Consider the following 17,500-nt stretch of genomic DNA (forward strand, 5'->3'; position numbering starts at 1 on the left):
CAGGGCCTTTCGATTGTCGTCCTTTTATAACAGACCTGCTAAGTAAAGGACGACAGTCAGGCCTCCTTCTATCAGTGTTCTTTCGCTAAATGAATTGTCTTTTATTTATACATACATACATACACACACACACACACACACACACACATATATATATATATATATATATATATATATATATATATATATATATATATATATATATACACATATATATGTATGATGTATATGAACATTTCTTCAACAGATTTCTTAAAAAAGCCTCCCAAGAATAATGTGAAAACCTTGAGGAAGATAAGAAACTGCCCTTGATAGATGCTAAGTATAACCTTCACTATCATTTGTTTTTTCCGGTTGACTTGGTGAAAAAGATGATTATATAAAAGTGCAAAGCAATTAAAAACGAATATGAATATTAATCAATATTCAAATGAATGAGAAACAAACTAATGCATCTAGTAAAAGCAATGCCATTCTTAAACATTAACGCATCATTTTTATCAATAATACTTAATTAACGTTCTGCTCCGTCTTGTAAATCTCTAGTAATCAGTAAATTGAAAACGATTTCCTTGAAGGTACTGAAAGCTGATGCATCCTGTTCCCAAGTGTTACCGACGTCTGACGTTATCTACAATTTGACCTGGATACTTCACATCTGACAAGCACATTTATAAAAGTACGAAAAATACAATTTTAAGAAGGCATTACCGGGCACCCCCGATGTAAAAATTCATAACATTCTACACGTATTCTCTTTTAATGTTTCAGCAGCCTTTCTTTTAATCTTTCTGCAGTCTTTTCTAATATTCTGAAAATGAAATTCTTGCTAATTTATAAAACATTTTCCATTACATTAATTGCACTATATATTCCGTGGCAAAAAAATGGAAGGCAATTAATACAAACAATATAATATACAACCTATAAATTCTACATGAAAAATACAATAATACTAGTGATAACATTACTGACAATCCCATTAAGATTATAATACTATAAAACCTAATTCTGTACAAAAGGCCTAGACTACCAGTCATTCAGGTAAGAGGTCACAAAATATCAAGTGGGCCCACCCATTCTCCTCTCTTCTCCTGAATTTCATTTTCGCTCTTTCTTCTTCCCAACTTGGAAAGCTGCAACTAGCTTATAAAAGCCTCCATGAGAACGAGGCGAAGAATTAGACACTGAGAGACGCCGAGTATTTCTGAGACAATGCAGCCGCTTCCAGGCACAAGCCAGAAGAGCCTCTTCCAGGAAGATTAGACCGGGATTCCATGAGACTGGAACAAGCAAGACGTGACAGTGATTCCTTACAAGCGACGGATCCGAACACAATCTAGGACAATCTCGTTCAAAGAACCAATTGTGCGCTCTCTCCTCTCTCTCTCTCTCTCTCTCTCTCTCTCTCTCTCTCTCTCTCTCTCTCTCTCAAGCCACTGATTTTCTTAATTTGGCATATTTTTTTTGTTTTGCTTACAGGTATAGGGGTACATATAAATTATTTTTCTACTGAGCTTGTTTGTATATATCTTATATCCACATGACTTACCGTATGAGTGAGTGAGTAAACATTAGAAGAAATAAATAACAGAAATATGTACGTATAACTTCACTACAATAAAATTACTTGGCCTTGTAACTATTCCTTCAATTATTCTTCCAAACGCATTTGTTTCCTTTTTATTATGCATTTACTTTAAGCTCTCATAAAAAAACGAAATAACATACAAATTTCCTAACCTCTTATAAAAAGATGTAATAACATTATTACAGAAGTCTGGAGAGAAACAAGAAAAACGGATGAAATAAAAGCAGTGGAGGAAAGAAAAACCTGAATAAAATAAACTGAACAAAAATTAATAACGAGAAAAAAAACTAGTGTAAATATAAAACAGAAAAAAAAATAGAAAGAAACCTGAAAAGAAATTTTATCACAAAAAAAGAGGAAAAAGACGGTAAAATGAAACTAACTTTCCTAAATAAAAGCGTCGGACCAACTCTGAAAGGAACATATTTCAAATGTCCTTTGACTACCTGACTTTATTAAGCAATAAAATCTCACAGACGAACACAGCCTGGCAGCTGAGTTTTACTGCGAATGTAAACAGCCGAAGGGGAAAAACAAAATACTGAAACACTGGAACGAAATACTTAAATACGAGACTTTGTAAACCAAAATATCTTGTTGTAGATAAAAAGGAAAGGTAAAACCGAATCATTCACATACAGGATATAAACAAGTAAAAAATGCGTCTTAGTTTCTTCGGCATAATCGGGTTTTCCGTACAGCATATAATGCTGTATGAAACTCACAGCCGCGGTCCATGAAACTTTCAGCCCTGTGTTTTGGCATCTATAGCGGTGCCAGACGCACGCTCATGGTTAACTTTAACCTTAAAGAAAATAAAAACTACTGTGGTTAGAGGGCTGCAATTTGCTTTGTTTGATGATTGGGGGGGTGGATGATCAACATACCAATTTGCATCCATCTAGCCTCAGCAGTTTTTAAGATTTGAGGGGGGACAGAAAAAGTGTGGACGGACAGAAAAATAGCCATCTAAATAGTTTTCTTTTACAGAAAAAACTGAAACCAAACAACGAAAAATCATTCAAAAATTATCTGGTCAACAAACTTTAGTATGGCACCCACCGTTACAAGCACAAACACACAAACTGGATAAAATCCCTAATGGCACAAACTTTGATACAAGTCACACCCAATCTTCTTTTGAAATAAACCCTTGAAAACACCCTGCAAGTGACTTAAGAAATTCAAAAGGAAATACCCAATAAGACGATAAAATACATTTAAAACCTGTCATCGCTAAGCTTATTTGAAAACTACAATTCGCCACAAAACAGTCGCCAAAAAGTGTATGCTGAAAACTAAGGAAGGCCCGTAAGGTTGGAAAGGCCCTATAGATGCAGGAGATTTTCAACCTCAGTGATCCCTTTGATTTCCAACTGATGTTTCAAAACAGATGGAAATAATTCCCCAGAAGGTGATTGTACTTGGGGGATATGTAGGAGGGAAATCTCACTGATAATCAGAAGAAAAATAATGTTGAAGATGATGACGGCCAAGTCATGAATATAACAAAAAATGTAGCAGTTGTACATTATACAAATAACTCAAAAATAAATCAAAGGGATAATATTCTCAGAAGAAGAAATGTTTAGCACCAGATGCAATGGTTTTAACTGGCTGTAACTGAATCTCAGCCCTCTTTCACTATCTGTGAAGCAATACTTTAATTTAGTTCTTATGAGAGAGAGAGAGAGAGAGAGAGAGAGAGAGAGAGAGAGAGAGAGAGTTGTTGCACCGGTTAGCTTCACCAGCAATATAAACTTCGGTTTTTGATGTATTATCTAAGGTCACACTTCCCTCCAGTAAAAAATGTCATTTAACAAATTTATCTCAAAACTCAAAGCCAAAAAATCAGGAAGAAAATTGATATGAGAAAAAATAAAAATCTAATCACTGGTGACTCTCCTACTTCGGCTTTCCATCAGAAAACTCCATAAAACCGGCCAGTGCGGAATAATACTCTCATACGATACCCATATTGCAATCCCCATTCCAATCAAGAGATAATCTCATTTACTCTCATTTAATCACTCGTTCGGAGAATAATTATAAAACCAAGTTTAGTTTTTGGATTTATGACTTTCACTGGAGAGAGAAAGAGTTGATTTATACATTTTGCAGATACGGTTTACATACATGTCACTGAAATATAATCAAGCAGCAAGGCGACAGCGGGAAGGGAGAATGCCAAGATTACCTCATTCTAAAATCTGCATGAAAACTGTCGTGGAATATAAATAACTCAGAAGAACACAGAAGGTTAAACGACTATCTCTGAGGTACGGATTAGAAGAGGCACAGCATAACCAAAGAAGGAAAAAAAAAAACGTCTACATACAGAAACACGTTCAGCTATCAACGCACAGAGTAATCACGAGGCAGATCATAAGCACCGCAACGTAAATGAATCGAGCCGAAGTACGTCTTTATCAAAATCAGGGGACCAGTTAACCCTTCGTTTACATTCACAATATTGCCGAGATCAAAGCCACTGTCCTCGTCACGTATGAGGAGACGGAGGGAGGAGGAGGATGAGGAGGAAGAGATCAAGAGGAAGCGGGGGAATAAATGAGAGTATGTAATGAGTAGGAGGAGGGGAGGAAGAGGAAAGGGGACGAGGGGAAAAATTGGGAGTGAGATATACCTCGAAGGAAGAGTCTCTTGACTCTCAACTTCGAGGAAAGACCACACGCAATACTTCGATTTATAAGCAGAGAAAAGATAAGAGAGACAGAGTGAGTAGAGAGAGAGAGGTAAAGAATATGCTGAAAAGAGAAGACAGTTACTTTCAAATGCACACGGAATGTGAAAAGAAGCGGCGTCTATACAAGAATACGGCGAAGATAAGAAGAAGGGAGCGGATAAGAAAAGAGGAGCGAAGGGAGATATGGGGTGGAGAGAAAGGGGGAGAGAGATAAACATCGCGCGAGAGGAGGGCCTACCTTTGCTCTCAACAGCAGAATAAGAATAGAAGCCATGTCTACACAAGCAACAAGCAAGAATACACGATGACCTCACTGCCGAAGGCTAAATATAAGGGCAATGCGCACATAGTCAAGCTACAGAAAGGTAAATAGCATGTTTCAACTACTAACAGGTTTTACCTTGTTAATTTTAAATTAGGACGAAATAATGTATAAATCTAATGCAAAATATCTGAATTATTAGAAACACCCCCTGCGCCCACTGTAACACCAAAAATTGAATTATCAGTAATACAAAAAAGATGAGTTTCAGTGCCAAAAACACCTGGTAAAGAATGAATCAATATAATGCTAACAGCAGAATTTAAATTTCTATTACCAAAAATATATTAAAGTCCAATAAGGTCATTCATTATAAGCAAGATAAAAATGTTTCTATTCAAAATTCACTAATTCACCGTACAAATTTCAGACACTTGTAAACAAGGTCCACAACACCTATACTTTAAAAATCGCCTAACCTTTCTTCCACCTTGGAAGCAGTTTAAACGCGTGGCTTCTTCAGCTACAGCCCACGTGCAGTGCAGTCGCAGACAGTGTTCAAACGAGGCTTCTTGCATGCAAATGTTTCCAGCGTCAATGGGCTTTACCAAAATGTAGCACGACTTTCAACACCTGACTCGGGTTGATAATGTGAACCTGAGACTTATCACAAAGCAGCCTAAAAGGCTTCGCTGGCTGTATGGACACAGCACGGGCCCGTGGGACGCAGCCACACATACTCAACATTTTTAGCCGCGAAGGAAGAGTACAGGGGCTTTCTTGGCATTTGTCCCAATTTGTTATTCGTAGACTAATGGATCTATTACGGTTGCGTAACGTTTTCGTAACTTACTCGTCCAAAGCACAGAATAATGTGTGTGTGTGTGTGTGTGTGTGTGTGTGTGTGTGTGTGTATATATGCTTATAATCACTCTCACACGTGATTTTATAAAAACAGACACAACGGGGAAGAAATGAAAAACGGCTGTAGATCCTGATTACTGTCGGCCTTATTGCTAACTAAGCCATCTTCGGAAGGTGGCTTAGTTAGCAATAAAGTCGGCACCAGGTCAGGTTCTACAACCGTGTCTCATTTCCGCCCTGTGTTATATAATATATATATATATATATATATATATATATATATATATATATATATATATATATATATATATATATATATATATATATCGGTGGCATTTTCCCTCAATAGCGTGAGGATCCGAGTTCGAGTCCCAAAAGAGAACAGAGCGATGCAGGCAAGTTCCATTAAAACACTGAAATGACTGTACTGTTATCCCCAAAGAGGAACAGAACGTGAGGCTAAAACCCTCATTCCAAAACACTAGTTAAGATTGGGGAGGATAACATCTTGGAATTTTAAGATGCCACCTCTTCAAATCCCTGAAAATTCCTTCCGTCTCATTGCGCGGACTGACTGGAACTAAATCCATGCCCTATTTTTCCTACTGCGTGAACCGAGGAATCTATTCCAGAAACATTTTAGAGCTGGCGTGTCCAAAATATATCAAAATGTATATGAGAGTCAATTTGCGAAACTCATTCGTGGGAATTGACGCCTGGGGTTTCCCAAGTGATTGCACAGCCACAAACCAATGTACTTGTCAACATTAACAATGAACTCAATCGCTTCTTTTCAATATTTAACATTAAATTCACATCTCTGAAGTCTTTCAGAGGTGTGGAATGACAACCTAACTCCTATCAGACGACGGGATGATGGCTGAGAATTTAAACTCTACCTGTTTTAAATCAATTCAGTTCAAAAGACTTGTCAACAGGATGGATTCTGACCTTGAGGCTTGAGCTCCAGTTCTGAAAAAGGTGTACACTGGGTTTCATCAAAGGGCCGCAATGACTGACAATAATTATTGGCAATCAGTGCTGTTGCATCATTCACTTTGGCGGAAAACAGAGAGAGAGAGAGAGAGAGATAGAGAGAGAGAGAGAGAGAGAGAGAGAGAGAGAGAGAGAGAGAGAGAGATCCATCTCAAGTTTTAAAGGCGAAATATGCAATACCTTCCAAATGAGAACTGCAGGATCGCGGAAAATGGCTACAACCCCTTCTAAGTACGACACATCAATTGAAGTTTATTATACTAGTTATCAAAGTGAGTATTTCCGTACTCTGGAGTTCAAACCTGAAAGATGCAGATGAAGGAAGAGGTTTTTATACTTTATACTTTCTTTCACAGGCTAAGACGTAATTCAGTAATACAAACTAACCGAATGTGCTGCTACGTTTCAACACTCTATATAAAAAAAAGTTTTAAAAAAGCACAACATAAAGAAAGTTACAGACATAAAAAAAAAAAACTTACAGACCTAAAAACGACGAGAAAAACCAGTCAGACCTTCGAGATTTAATTTCCAGGTTGTGACATTCTGCCCTAAGGCTTTCGTTTTCGGTCTTTAAACTGACTGGGTATTATCTTGACGCAATAACATCTTCATTTAAAGTTATTATGAAGATAGTGCTTAAATCTTAACCAACTCTTATCTTACCCTACGAATTATTATATTTTCATTTTATATTTCATCACTGTTCTGAGAACTACAGTACCGGACATGTATGTATGTATGTATGTTTGATATATACATATATATATATATATATATATATATATATATATATATATATATATATATATATACATATATATATACATATATATATACACATTACACATTCTTACACCTAGAACACAGACTTGTTCATATATGCATCTGAAAAAATAAAGAAAACCATTATTAAGAAAGTCACAGGCTAAAAGGAGGACAGATTTTAAACATTTGCTCGGAAAATAAAAAAAAAAAAAGTCACTCGCCTGATAAACCTATTACTCATCTAGAATTGTTAACACCTGCCAAATATGTACACCACAGGTACCACAGAGTTATTTTTACCTGACCCGTGTTACAGTACTAATACTTAAGTCTTATAAAACATTCAAGGTTGTTGCTTTTTATGGTAAGAGGGGGATGTGGTATGATTTAGCTTTAAGGAAAAATATGAGCCATCTTTTTTTTTTACAGATATTATGAAATGTTGACTATCTAAATGACATATGATTTATTTCCATCCTCTGCTCTTTTAAATAAATATAATAATTTCAAACATACGATAATATCCATATCTTCTCTTCCGACAAAACAAAACGTACATCTAAATTTTTCTCTCAATTCACCTCAGGGATAGCACAGCATCCTTGAAAGCACAAACAACGCCATATGTTTAAAAAACCGAAAGTAGAAAGTACGTAACTTGAAAATACCACTTTCCAATGCATCATGAGTCTTAAACACTGCTCTCCAAATAACATCACTTGACACCGTCAGCCACAAGATAACATCAGCAACATGAAGTCACATCCCGTAAAGCAGCATCACATAGCCTTTGCTTTCCCATGCACAGGCTCGTGGTGAGGTTGCTGCAACAGGTCATAACAATGATGCGGTCACCGAGAGAGAGAGAGAGAGAGAGAGAGAGAGAGAGAGAGAGAGAGAGAGAGAGAGAGAGAGAGGAATCTCCGAAGACCATCCAAACAACAGGCCCCGCTACGAGGGGCGGAAGGAATTCGAAACAGGTTGCTCAATACCCAGGTCCTGTCTATATACCCAACAACAGGGCGACTCGCATTTTCACCCGTTCGATTGCCGTTCGCTTACAATGGGCTGCCTTGCTTCATCTTGTGTGCCTCATCGTTTGCAACTCTCGACCTTCACCTCCCTTTGGCTGGTATAAGTCATTTTCACCTACTTATTTTTTCTTTCAGTCTCCTCTTGACTGTGTCTTCAAATGGGAAACACATCAACCTTAATTTGATGAGGCACTTTACTGTATGCACGAGAACTCCGAGAAGAATAAGTAAGTATATAACCAAAATATTCGGGCAGATTTTTCTTATTTTCATGTATAAATATTATGTACATTAATATTATTATTACCATTATCATCATATATGTAAACGCATTATTAGCGATCGAGAAAAAACATGACTATTAAAAAGCAGAGCTACGAGACAAATAGTAAATCTAGACGCGGATCAATTAATGAAGTACATCAACGCCAAAAAAAAGCACACAATGATATGGGAGCAAAATTTTCTATAAGCAGCATTACAGCTTCCTCCATAATTACTATGACTCTTATTCAAAATATACACACATTCACATGGAACTAGCATTACAGACCATTAAGTTGCTTACTGACCTTCTTCAGAAAAGAACGCCCTTAAAAAAACCGGGACAAGAAAAAACAAATAAAAAATGCGCCGAAGTTTCTTCGCCGCAATCGAGTTTTCTGTACAGCATATAATGCTATATGAAACACTCAGCCACGGCCCATGAAACTCACAGCCGTAGCCCATGAAACTTTCAGCCACGGTCCGGTCGCGGCCTGTGTTGTTGGCACCTATTGCGGTGCCAGACGCACGATCATAGTTAACTTTAGCCTTAAATAAAATAAAAACTACTGAGGCTGGAGGGCTGCAATTTAATATGTTTGGTGATTGGAGAGTGGACGATCAACATACCAATTTGCAGTCCTCTAGCCTCAGTAGTTTTTAAGATCTGACGGCGGACAGAAAAAGTGCGGACAGAAAAGTGCGGACAGACAAATAGCCATCTCAATAGTTTTCTTTCACAGAAAACTAAAATCATTAAGTTACTAGAATTTGACTTCTTCATTGAACCAATAAATTCACTTTTATCTCAGCGACAAGACGATTTTCCAGTCTGCGCGTCACCTGTCTATCATCATTTTTGATCCCACGTTCTACCTAGACACGTCACTGCCATTTCTAACAGTAATCGATGAAGGTTTGGAACGAATCAAAAGCCATTTTCCTCTCACAAAGTAAAATAAAACTTTGCCAACTTCCTCCTCGTCGTCACTGACTCCTCTAAAGCTGAAGGGTAAGTTGACGTAACATTTGGGTACAAAATTGAATAATGAACTGATATTACATTCATTATCATATTTATTAACTAACAGACAGAATAAAATCGAGGTTATTCATCGAATGAATGAATCTGCATCCGGCTCATTATAATAAATAATTGAGCACTGCAATCAAGTTAATTTATTGTAAAAAAAAATGGCACATTATCACTATCTAAATTTAATTATTTACTGATAAGTACTGGTGTCACTCAGATGTAATTCAATTTTCATTATCAAGATTTTATTAACTGAACAGTATATTGATGCTGCAAATGAAATTTTGCACCTAAAAATACCCTGGTTTCTCTTCTCACGGTTTTAACTGTCATCTACAAACTGTTTGCGATCTTTCCAAAATCATGCAACCAACACTTACAAGCTACACGAACGATTTTTATTTTTTTGCTTTCGACGTCCTTCCAATGCTAATTCTTATTATTCTTAATCGTACAAATCCCGTAAATATACGTTCATTTCATATTTTTCTTCTGATCTCTCTTTTTTCGACGGCAATAAAACAAATTAACCGTATATATTTAATATTTTAATGAAGTCGGCCACAAAAATAATAAACTGTGACGAAAAGGATTACAGGTGTCGTCTGTTCTCCCTTTTCTAAATACTATTCAAGAAATATCAAACTGACTGAGCCTCCCTGCTATTTCTGAGATCATCAAGGTCAATATAGTAAAATTCCGGGGCATTACTAAAAAAATATATTACACATATATATGTATGTGTGTGCGTGTCTGGTTCGTGACTGTGTACACGAACCAGCTCACGCTTCCGAAAAGATAAGTTTTTGACGAACCATCTTCAACTATAACCAATGACAATAAACCATAATAATCAGCTCTCTCCGCCTGAGTTAGCTCCAAGCAAAAATGTCCACAAAAATCCATTAAGCCTTCTACACAAATTTCTCCACGTTAGTTTCACCCAATGCCCTGAATAGTAAGACGCGGCGACCACAAAATCTCCGGAGGAGGAAAAAGGGGTCAGTGAAGTCACGAAAAAATAATTATCTGCTAATGAGATTTCACTGAAGTCACAAGACTCTCTCTCTCTCTCTCTCTCTCTCTCTCTCTCTCTCTCTCTCTCTCTCTCTCTCTCTCTCTCTCTCTCTAATATCAGTGCATATGTAATTGGATGTAAGTACAAAAGTGTTTTATTTAAATAGAAACAATTAATAAACCATAAAAAAATTAACTAATGGCACGGGGTATCTCAAGATTTTGAAATTCCCTGGAGCTCAATTCTTAAATACAAAAATAACATTCTGGAGGCTTAATTCGATATTTACAATCATTCTCACATGCGGAGAAAGTAATGTATATACCGGTGAATGAAATGGATTAGATGCAACCAATATTTATAAGCTGACATGCATCCACGGCATATAAGCTTATATATATTATGCACTGAATGCATATAAATTTATCTACCTCTAATACAGGCAAAACACTACAGCATTTCATATTTCAAGAAACAGTCCAAATATATCAATATAAGAGAGAGAGAGAGAGAGAGAGAGAGAGAGAGAGGACCACGCCAAGATCATAGAAGCGATGCATGATTGGGTAGACTTCGGCAGAGTTCAGCGATGACTCACGCGAGCGGAGAGCTAGCCAGTGGTAGAGGCGTCCCTCCAGCAGAAAAGAGCTGAAACAGAACCTAGGTTCTTATGAAGAGAAGAAGAACTGGTGCCCTTACAACTACCAAATAATAATACCTGGATATTTCTCGGTGTAAACATTCTGAATTTAACTGACAAGAGAAGTTAGACAGAAGGAGAGAGAATTAGGTGAAAAGCAGAAAGAAAAAATTGCTCTTCGAGAGCTACGCTTCTTCTATCCAGGTCTCAGAGGACAAAGGATTTTTACGTAATAGCGGCGGTTGGCGGCGGCCACGACGCCGACCCCTCGATCAACAGCTGTCTCGCGAGTTTCCAAAGATGCAATTTAATACCCCCCTTTTTTTAATGCCTTCTGGCTACACGGACACTGCACCCCGAGCTTTAATAACTAACGACAAAGAAGAATCAAAAACGAAATTTTCTGAGCTAAAAATCACGAAATCTGCTCAGGCATCCTCCTCAGACTTAATAGAATCAGGGAATAATTTCGCGGGGCAACAACGCAATGTAGCTAAAATGATGCGTGCGTGCGTGAAATGAACGGCTGGAGGCAAAACTAGAGAGGGCGAACTTTCGGTGCTGTTTCGTGCGTTCGTACCTCTGTTCGCCCGACGTACAAAGTCGTACCTCTGTTCCCCCGACGTACAAAGTTCGTTTGCCTATTGATCCCACTGACAGACCGTGCACAGACCGTACTGAGTAAATGGAATTTGGACTAGATACTAAAGTTGGTCACGGAATAGTCAAATACCAGGAAATAAGGATCAATGTGTGGCAGTTTTCATGCATCTTTTGCACTTCCTTTGTTTACCTGTTTGTGGCATTTGTTGGTTACCTAAGTTTCAGCTGTAACGTAATATATATATATATATATATATATATATATATATATATATATATATATATATATATATATATATATATATATATATATAATATATATATATATATATATACACAGTCTGTGTGGAGAGAGAGAGAGAGAGAGAGAGAGAGAGAGAGAGAGAGAGAGAGAGAGAGAGAGAGAGAGAGAGAGCATTCCTGATTTCGACTGCAGTAGTCACAAGAGGTAACCTTCACTAAAAAGGGCATGTTCATTACTTCTCTTAGAATAACATATTTCATTAACAAAAACTGTCTCATTTTTTAGGACTTCCATTCCCGTCTTACAGAGAGAGAGAGAGAGAGAGAGAGAGAGAGAGAGAGAGAGAGAGAGAGAGAGATAGAACTCGGTCAATACAATGTCTAGACGTAAATTCCTCTAACGAGAGTCACGCTAAGGATAATTGGCAGGTGGCAGTCAATCCTAGGACTTTATTTGTATTTATATCATGACTAATTAGCACTTCCCGTGCACCCATAAAGTTAGCGGCACATCAGCCTTACAAATTGGTCTGTTTTATGACAGTTATTGTGCACTATCACTCCAGAAAAGCAACTCTGACACCAAAGTTTTTACTTTCGAAGTAGAAACTACTACAGAAGAGGATATTATATATATATATATATATATATATATATATATATATATATATATATATATATATATATATATATATATATATATATATATATATATATATATATATATATATGATTTTATACAAATTAACATATATATATGAAATAAAATCTACAATATCTATACATTAATATGTACTAAAAGGAACGTTCATAAGCACATTAAATACAGCGTAATTCTTCAAAAAAAAAAACATTTAAAAAGCCTTCAGTCTTCTTTGGGGGTTTCTTTCTTTCTCTCTCTCTCTCTCTCTCTCTCTCTCTCTCTCTCTCTCTCTCTCTCTCTCTCTCTCTCTCTCTCTCGTAACATCAATCAAACAGACAATAAATCCATCAGGCAAAAGAACGGACAACGACACCCCACTAAGCAATATATCAAAGCAAGATAAAACTGTTATCTCCAGAAAAGAGTGGATCTCCCTCCACGGGACTCTTCCTCCGTCTTTTTACACTTCATTAATAAACTTCCGTCACTTCCAAACCGAGAAACTTCATCTCCGTCGTCTTCCATCTTCTCTCCCACCCTTCCTGCCCTTGAAACTTCATCTATATCCTGTCCGTCCTCCTCGGCGGAGATGGATGCGAGTTTCCAGGCCTACTTTAAAAGCTAGTAAATTAAAGAACTTCCCGGCAAGTAGGGTTGGCAAACTTCCCCCCCCCCCCTGCCCGAAATGTAAGCTACAAAATTGTCACTGAAATGTGGGGCAATTTCTCTCTCTCTCTCTCTCTCTCTCTCTCTCTCTCTCTCTCTCTCTCTCTCTCTCTCTCTCTCTCTGAAGGTTTTCATAACACATCAAAACTCGCACCCAATTATTCATGTATAACAAAAAATTTTGAAACTAGAAGAGCTTCAAAAATGCTTCTAAATATAGAGCAATATAATTAATCTAGCTGGAGAATGTTCTCCTGAAGTGGGAAAAGGAGTAATTTTACATTTCTATATATAGTTATTCATTAATATTCCTTTATCTACGCAGCTGTGTTTATTCCGAGTCCACTGACTGTTGCAAAAGTATTAAATGATAAAAGATAAAAGTGACAGAAAGTGAAAGGTGACAACAGGCAGGTCACTAACAAAATGCTGGAAAGTGGACAGAGGAAACGCAAGTATCTATAACTTTGAAGCTACTGAGGGCACTTGACTGACGAAGGACTTTAAAGGGGGAACAGAAGACCTGGTTGACGAAGGACATTAAAGTGGCCTTGGTGAACATAAGGTATTAAAAATCGAGCGAAGCTTTTTGAGAAACAAATTACCTAGAAGAGTCCAGATACTCTCATAGGCATCTGGATTTTACGTCAATCTTACTTTCCCAGATTCAGGAGGTTTGGGTAAATTGTGTTAAATCATTTTGTTACAAACTGTTATACTAACAAGAGACACTGCCTTGGGAATGTAAAGTTAAAGTCTCCAATTTATAACAGTACATAACTCCCCCTACTTATTTATACATTAAAAAAAAAAACACATTAAAAATACGATAAATGAACAATGCTCATTAAACGCAAACGTTAAAAATGAACCTTTTTAATTCGATCCATAAATTTCCGGTGTGTCTAATATAAAACCCTTAGCATTAAGCAAAGCAACGGGGAAAGTAATATTAGCCTAACTGGTTTAACAATATCATTAGGGCTTGAGGTTACATCTACTGTAGATGTAGGGGTATAACACACTAAATGAGCACCTTCAACCAATGGCACGCTTCGAAGAAATGAATTTTCTTGTACCTTTCTTTGCAGAACACTGTAGGGTAAAACGACCACTCGAGCAATTTCCCAGGCAATAAAAGAAGACGCCTTTAATGAACCGAGAGCCCCTCATCAATTGGATTCGTTCCTTCAGGAGAATCCGATGCCATTCACGACCTCGTAAGGCTGTGCCGGGTCCTGTTCTTGAAAGGTTCAGATTCGTTTCAGGTACCAGTTTAATTATCTCTTTCCGGGTTTTGTATTTTTCTTCGCCAGAATTCACCTCGATTCACTCCAGGCCAATTTTCGTCAGCTGACGAGACCCATGCGGGCAAAAATTAGTTCCTTACGATTACAGAATAAAAATGTCTTACGTAATTACAAACCACGAGATTTGTTGTTTGGAGAAGAGATAAGTTTTGTCTTATTCCATTGCTCTGTGGCATGAAAAGCCGAGCAGACACACAACTTCACTTCAAACTCAGACGTTAAGTTAGAACATCACCGGCTGTTAACAAACATAGCAGGTGAACGTACCCCAATATTTTTTGCTCAGTACAATATTTCCCTCTCGTTCCTTGCTTCAAAACCAGTTACCATCTCACTAAGCTAGTTAATTGGTTGCATTCAAACTTTCCATAATTAAATGTTGATCTAAGTAAACTGCAAGAGCCTGAAAGGTCCACCAGAAACAGTTATTTGTCCTAGAAAAATATATAAAAACCACAAAAGATGTACTAAAGTAAAAAATCGAAATATAGGTAAAAATAATCATGACTAGTTATAATTAGAACTCGTTCATTCAACATACCGGAGCTCGAGCCTGTCGACTTATCTAAGAACACATCTGAATCTTTATGACCAGACTACGACCATAAGCCTACTACGAACACTACGTACACCTGTTCGGCGAAAGGGCCTACGGGAGCACAGTTAATGGCATCCCTATTTCAACCCCGAGTCTCCTCTCCTTATCATTATGAAGTAGAAGTCTAGAACCTGAACGATTTCAGCTACTTCCCTATATTTTCTAAAAATCATAGAACTAGTGATGTAAATGTAAACACAGTGAAAGTCTACGTTAAAAAAAAGGGTAAAGTCCTTGGTTTCCTTACAATCCTATTATTTGTATCCGAATCTCACAATAAAAGCAACAAGATTACTTGAACTTCAGATGTGCACTCCGTCCCTTCCTCTTGTTAATACATAATGCATATGCTGCACGGATAAGTGTGCATCTGATTTGTGAACTCAAATATACATACAACACATACGTCACTGTTGGCTGGACGAAATCCAAACGTCCACAACAGGCCTCTTATACCTTTCAACACGTTACCGGCCCTTTGAGCAAGGGCTTGTGCTGGCTTGAGCCAGTTCATTCAAACCAATAATCCAGAAAAGAAATAAAACTGATAGATATGCCAAATCAAATTCCTCCGAGGGACACAACACGCCATCCTTCCATGCACACACACACACAGAGAGAGAGAGAGAGAGAGAGAGAGAGAGAGAGAGAGAGAGAGAGAGAGAGAGAGAGAGAGAGCTATTCCAAGTATTTCTTTACAGAATACCTTACGCCACCAAGGAGGGTAAACTTCTCCGACCGTTACACAAAAGAGAGGAAATTTGCAAGTGTTTCGGGCTGAGGGGAAAGAGAGGAAGCTCCAATAGGATGCTGGGGTTTTTTGGGGGGAAGGAGGTTGGGCTGAGGGGTGTGGGTGTGGGGAGGGTGGATGTGACAAGGAGACAGCTTGGGAGTTTTAAAATATCGTCGTGAATTTTAATCCTTGAAGCCAAACGGACTTTTGAATTATTCTTCAGTAGTTGAGGATGCATGACATACTGTACATCTCAAGACTGACTACATCAAAACATCCTGTGCACATCCATAGAAAGTAAATACATACATGCGTATACAAGCATAAACAAATACAGCGACAAAAGAATATAAATCAAGACAACTAAAAAACAGAGGCTAGATAAAACGCGCAATAATACTAGTTAAATTAAACAACATTTACTTAGCAAATACCATCAAATGAACAAATACTAACACGTAAAATCACAAGCCTCCAAAACGCTCGCATAACAACTGCGCCTCATGAGCAGAGTCACGAAATTCATACATAAAAAAAAATTCAGGCTTTATTAACCTTCCCGTCAAGGTCGCCTTTAAGGAAGGCATATTTCCGCCCCCGACGCTACACGTGTATAGGATCCATTAATTGGAAGCGCTTCGTTCATCGCTCACTTTTATTGAATCACTTTAATTAATACTGAGGGATTTACGGAGAATATTAAACGGTATTATGTTACGCAACTCTGAATTGGGTGTTAAAATCACATCTGATATTTTGTGGAAATATAAAACATATACGTGTAATGAGGACATAAATACATACATACACATACGCACATGCACAATATATATATATATATATATATATATATATATATATATATATATATATATATATATGTGTGTGTGTGTGTGTGTGTGTGTGTGTGTATACTACATGTGATGGAAGGAGAGCAGAAAACCAATACATCTCTCAGCCAGCTGGAAAGAATATGGCGGTAGATCTACATGATAAATATATTCTTTGGAAAAAAATTTTACTTCCCAAAGCAAGTCAGACGATTTGCAACACAGAATGAAAGATAACGCAAGATAACGTAATTATTCATCTAGCTACAACATCGTCATATAGAAAAGGAATTAATAATAATTGCTAAATGTCTACTCTCAAGAGCAACGCGATATAATGTAGAAACTAATACAAATAGGTTATTAATATTCTACGTAACTCCGGTGGATCTTGAAATTGTAAAGGATTTTCCATGAAACATAGATATATGCGTAAGGTACAGTAAACAGGAATCTCGTCTTCAGGAAATGCCACACCTCCCGTAGGTTAATTAATTTTGTATGAACATTGTTTTGTTAATTTTGAGCTCTCAGAAAACTTACAATATTGTGATGAACTTTCGTCAAAACTAAAATTTTTCATATCTATACTGCGACCCCTTAAGACTAATTTTATCATTTATAAGCCACTTTTTTCTTCAATCAAATCAAATTCTTTTTCTACAGATCATGACTTATTGCGCTTAGAAATAATTCC

General features: G+C 37.2%; 1 protein-coding gene across 6 annotated transcripts in view; it reads right to left on the reverse strand.

Annotated features, from left to right (window-relative positions):
- Positions 1-17,500, reverse strand: part of LOC136855385 (carboxyl-terminal PDZ ligand of neuronal nitric oxide synthase protein-like) — a 514,751-nt gene that overhangs the window by 403,509 nt on the left and 93,742 nt on the right. The window lies entirely within an intron of this gene.

The sequence above is a fragment of the Macrobrachium rosenbergii genome, chromosome 31 (genome assembly GCF_040412425.1).
Source record: "Macrobrachium rosenbergii isolate ZJJX-2024 chromosome 31, ASM4041242v1, whole genome shotgun sequence".
Taxonomy (NCBI): Eukaryota; Metazoa; Arthropoda; class Malacostraca; order Decapoda; family Palaemonidae; genus Macrobrachium; species Macrobrachium rosenbergii.